Source organism: Eutrema salsugineum, unplaced genomic scaffold (assembly GCF_000478725.1).
Source record: "Eutrema salsugineum unplaced genomic scaffold, Eutsalg1_0 scaffold_6, whole genome shotgun sequence".
Classification (NCBI taxonomy): Eukaryota; Viridiplantae; Streptophyta; class Magnoliopsida; order Brassicales; family Brassicaceae; genus Eutrema; species Eutrema salsugineum.
In genome coordinates this window covers 11,858,477-11,864,203 of record NW_006256547.1, presented here as the reverse complement: position 1 = coordinate 11,864,203, position 5,727 = coordinate 11,858,477, and the positions used below count along the sequence as shown (strand labels likewise).

The 5,727-nt window shown below is 41.9% G+C and overlaps 1 pseudogene; it reads right to left on the bottom strand.

Annotated features, from left to right (window-relative positions):
• Nucleotides 1-656: 656 nt before the first annotated feature.
• LOC112083484 lies at nucleotides 657-5,279 on the bottom strand (annotated as a pseudogene).
• Nucleotides 5,280-5,727: the final 448 nt, after the last annotated feature.

Sequence of the window (5,727 nt, the reverse complement as noted above, 5' to 3'; positions counted from 1 at the left end):
ATCCGTGAAGTTCATCAAGCATATCATCCAAACGAGGAATGGGATGTCTGTATTTTACCGTAATATTGTTGATTGCGCGACAGTCAACGCACATACGCCAAGTGTCGTTGATGTGATCCTGGTAAAGGATCTGCCCTTGATCGTCACTCTAATGACTGGAACTTGATGAGATAGACCTTGGAAACAATCGGAGATTGTACAAGGGGTTTGGGAATCGATAGGACACACACAAGAGTCGCGGAACACTCTTGATACGCCTACTTGAATCTTCTAAGTGATATAACACACACAAAGTCGATTCAAGGTGTTTGAAGGATATGACACACCAACAAACGTGATCTTATTCTTTAAGAAAGAGTTTGAGAATAAAAGATAAGATGGTTTGATACAAAGGAGTTCAAGCGAATATAAAGAAGAAAGAAAGAAGAGATGAGTCTCACAACATTAACTCAATCTCGGAAATAAACAAAGAACAAGCTGTCAAGTTTGAATTCGATTTAGACGCTCCTCTTGATGAAACAGCTTGGGCTTAGGCTTTGTGGACTTAGGCGAAATAGAGATCCATTCTTGCCTCATTAAAAACCTATCTCAAGAAAACCCAATGGGACAAAACTTGAGATAGGGAAAAAGAGTACAAGCCTGGATCTCAAGCCCACTTAGCCATCTTGGACTTGGATCACAATCAGGGTGCTTGTGATCGGCTCTTTTCCCTCTTGAACCGAATCAAGGCCTTTGATGATAGCTCCAATGATTTGCTTGAGCTTCTTAGTCCTTGATCGAGTCATTGGACCACTTGGAACGCTTAAAAGATCTTCTTGATCAGCTACAAGCTCTTGTTCCTCAGCTACCTGCTCTCCATCTTCTAGTTCCAACTCCAAGTCTTTATTGTTGCTTTCCAGAATCACATCATCCCCCTCTTCTTGAAAAAGATTTGACCTCAAATCTGGATCATCTGCACAAAAAGGAGCTAAGTCAGCAACATTAAAGCTAGGACTAATATTATACTTACCTCGGAGATCTAGTTGATAAGCATTGTTATGAATCCTCTTGATGATCTTGAACGGTCCATCAACCCTCGGCATAAGTTTTGATTTCCTTTCAGCCGGGAACCTTTCTTTCCTTAGGTGAACCCAGACTTGGTCGCCAGCTTCAAAGATCATATCTCGACGTTTCTTGTTAGCTTGTTTCGCATAGAGTTTAGTCTTCTCCTCTATATTTTTCTTGGCTTTCTCATGGATCTGTTTTACTAGCTCGGCCTTCTTTTGCCCATCGATACTAGCTCTTTCACTCAAAGGAATGGGGGTTAGATCCAAATGAGTTATAGGATTAAAGCCATAGACAATCTCAAATGGTGAAAATTTAGAAGCAGTATGCATCGAGTGATTATAAGCGAATTCAACCTGAGGCAAACATTCTTCCCATGACTTAAGATTCTTCTTAACTAATGCACGTAGTAAAGTAGACAGAGTTCTATTTACTACTTCAGCTTGTCCATCAGTTTGCGGATGACATGTAGTGGAGAACAGAAGCTTAGTTCCTAGCTTAGACCATAATGTTTTCCAAAAATAACTAAGAAACTTAGTATCACGATCAGAAACAATGGTCCTTGGCATGCCATGCAAACGAACTACTTCTTTAAAGAACAGATTGGCTACATGAGATGCATCATCGGTTTTATTGCATGCAATGAAATGAGCCATCTTTGAGAATCTATCCACAACAACGAATATAGAATCCTTTCCTCTTCTAGTCCTAGGCAAGCCAAGTACGAAATCCATAGAGATATCAACCCAGGGGTGAGAAGGAATAGGTAATGGAGAATACAAACCGTGGGGCTTAACCTTAGACTTAGCCTGTTTACAAGTTGCACATCTCTCGCAGATTCTCTCTACGTCTCTCTTCATGTGAGGCCAGTAGAAGTGATCTTGCATCACTTTCAAGGTCTTAGTGATGCCAAAATGACCCATGAGACCTCCTCCGTGTGCTTCCCTGACTAAAAGATCTCGAATAGAACAGTTAGGAATGCATAGGCGATTATCATAAAAGAGGAACCCATCTTGCCTGAAGTAATGATCTTTGGCAAACTTTTCACAGGATTGGTATTTTTCTCCAAAGTCAGAATCTGATGTGTACATATGTTCAAGCTGTTCAAATCCTATAAGCTTAGCATCAAGAGTAGAGATCAAAGCATACCTTCGAGACAATGCATCGGCAACTACATTGTCTTTACCTTGTTTGTACTTGATCACATAGGGAAAGGTTTCTATGAATTCTACCCACCTTGCGTGTCTCTTGTTGAGTTTTTGCTGCCCTTTTAGATGCTTAAGAGACTCATGATCCGTGTGTATGACGAACTCCTTGGGCCAAAGATAGTGTTGCCATGTTTGCAAGGCTCGGACCAGGGCATAGAGTTCTTTGTCATATGTAGGGTAATTAAGTGTGGCGCCTCCAAGTTTCTCACTAAAGAATGCTATAGGCTTCCGATCCTGCATCAAAACAGCACCAATACCTATACCAGAGGCATCACATTCGATTTCAATTGTTTTAAGGAAATCAGGTAAAATTAAGAGAGGAGCATTAGTAAGCTTATCCTTTAAGGCTCGGAATGCATCTTCTTGCGCTTGTTCCCACTTGAATCCAACTTCTTTCTTGATTATCTCAGTAAGTGGAGCAGCAATGGTGCTAAAGTCCTTCACAAACCTTCTATAGAATCCGGCTAAGCCGTGAAAACTCCTTACTTCACTCACGGTCTTGGGACTTGGCCATTCTTTTATTGCTTTCACCTTCTCTTCATCGACCTTGATTCCATCTGCGCTTACAACAAAGCCTAAAAATACCAAGTTATCTGTGCAGAATGTGCATTTCTTAAGATTGGCATACAATTTTTCCTTCCTAAGCACATCTAAGACAGATTTCAAATGCAAGACATGATCGTTTAGACTCTTACTATAGACCAATATATCATCAAAGTAAACGACCACAAAAACACCTATAAACGCCCTAAGAACATGATTCATTAATCTCATGAAGGTGCTAGGTGCGTTTGTCAAGCCAAAAGGCATGACTAACCACTCGTATAGGCCATGCTTAGTCTTAAAAGCAGTTTTCCACTCATCTCCCTCTTTCATCCTAATTTGATGATATCCACTCTTAAGATCAATTTTAGAGAAGATGCTAGACCCATGCAACTCATCTAACATGTCGTCTAACCTAGGAATTGGATGCCTATACTTAACCGTTATATTGTTAATTGCTCGGCAATCAACACACATGTGCCAGCTACCATCCTTCTTAGGCACAAGTAATACGGGCACAGCACAAGGGCTCATGCCCTCTCTGATGTGGCCCTTCTCCATGAGCTCGTTCACTTGTCTTTGTAGCTCCTTAGTTTCTACCGGGTTGGTTCTGTAGGCAGGTCGGTTGGGTAATGAAGCTCCGGGGATGAAATCTATTTGATGTTCGATGCCTCTAATTGGTGGCAACTCCTTAGGATTATCCTCCGGGAACACGTCATTGTAAGCCTGCAATAGGTCATTCATTTCACTCGGTAACACCGGTGTGATGTTAGTGAGACTAACAAGAGACTCTTTAAAGACAAATAGTAAAACCGGTTGCTTGGATATCAAGGCTCTCGCTACATCACCAGCTTTTAAGAAAAAGTTTGATGATTTGTTCACGAGTTTCTCCTTTTGCTTGAGTTGGAGCTGATCTTGATACACTTCTTGAGGTGTTAGAGGCACCAAAGTTGTCTTCCTGCCATTGAAAACAAATGAATGCTTATTAGTAAAACCATCATGTATAACTCGTCTATCGGATTGCCATGGCCGGCCAAGAAGGATATGTCCAGCCTCCATAGGCAACACGTCACAAAGGATCTCATCTTGATATCGTCCGATGGTTATAGGGACTGAGACTTGGCTATTCACTTTCAGCTCTCCATTCTCGTTCAACCATTGAAGCTTGTATGGCCTCGGATGCTTCTTAACGCTTAAACCTAGCTTCTTGACCATAGCCTCACTTGCGACGTTAGTACAACTGCCCCCATCGATGATAAGACTACATACTTTCCCTTGAACAAGGTATCGAGTGTGGAATAGGTTCTCTCTTTGCTCTTGTTCTTCTGTCTTGGACTGAACACTTAGAGATCTTCGGGCAACTAATAGCGAACCTTGAGCCGGCAACTCCTCGTACTCGGTCATAGGTTCATATTCAGGACTTTCTTCCTCAGACTCGATTTCTCCATCGTCTTTGAGAATCATAACTCTTTTATTAGAGCACTCATTGGCGTAATGACCTCGGCCTTGGCACTTGAAACACTTTACATCTCTAGATCGACTAGTGGAGGCTTCGGTTTTGACTTTTCCTTCTTGTTGAGTCACGAACGGCTTGTTCTCAGGCTTTGGCATCGCTATTTGCTTTCCATCTCTTTGATAAGGGTTGAGCTTCTCCTCCTTTAGGTAACTTGGACTAGAAGTTGTAGATACGGCTCCATAGTTTGATTTTATCACCGGTTTTCTCTTAAGTTGTTGCTCGATAAGGATGGCCTTATGCAACATTTCCTCAACCTCCACGTAATGCTGCATCTCAAGCCGATCCTGTATATCTCGATTTAAACCACCTAGAAACCTTGACATTTTGGCCTCTCTATCTTCGGTGATATCAGCTCTCAACATAAGGGTTTCCATTTCTTGATAGTATTCTTCCACTGATCGGTTGCCTTGAGCCAATCTTCTGATCCTCTGATGCAATTCCCTATGATAATGGCTCGGCACAAACCTCTTCCTCATGATAGTTTTCATTTCCTGCCAACTCTCAACAGGGTATTCTCCATTTCGTCTTCTAGAAGTAACCAATTGATCCCACCAGCTTAAGGCGTAGTCGTAGAACTCGGTGGCCGCGACCCTTACTCGGTTAATCTCGGTGTAATGTTGACAGTTAAAGACTAATTCGATCTTTTTCTCCCACTCTAAGTAAGCGTCCGGATCATTTTTCCCATGAAACTAGGGAATCCGCAACTTGATTCCTCCTAATCCGTCTTGGAGAGGTATAGGCTCGTCTCGGGCTCGTCTTTGGCGTCGGTGATGGCTCCTAGAAGAGCTGCTATCTCGGCTGTAGTACGACTCAGCCGCTTCATCTCTTGGTGGTCTAAGTTGTTCTCTGGTTCTCTCAGGAGAGTGCATGTGATTCCTTCTCCTTGTTTCTCGATCAGTTTTTGCATTGGATTGGTGTTGCATCTCTTGCTTGAACACTTCAAACTGAGCAGCCATTAGTTCTTTCATTTTTGTGGTCATAGCCTCCATCAGAAGCTTGTTCGATCATGGCTTTTCCTGAAAATTTTCACAAGCAAAGTCACTAGCGATCGGTTCTTTTTTTTCAGAATCTCGATAGACACTTTAAGAAAATTTTAAAGACGATCTTAAACGGATGCGAGTAGGAAGTTGATCGGTCAGTTTATAGCAAGACTAGTATGATCTAGATGTCTTGTGATGCAAACAATCAAGTTCTCGACAGATCTAGCACAAGTGATCATAAAATACAGATTAGAACTCGAAAAGAACTTAGATTTGAATCGGTACAACCTGATACACGACGATCCAGTGATTAGAATGAAGCTCTGATACCACTTGATGTGATCCTGGTAAAGGATCTGCCCTTGATCGTCACTCTAATGACTGGAACTTGATGAGTTATACCTTGGAAACAATCGGAGATTGTACAAGGGGTTTG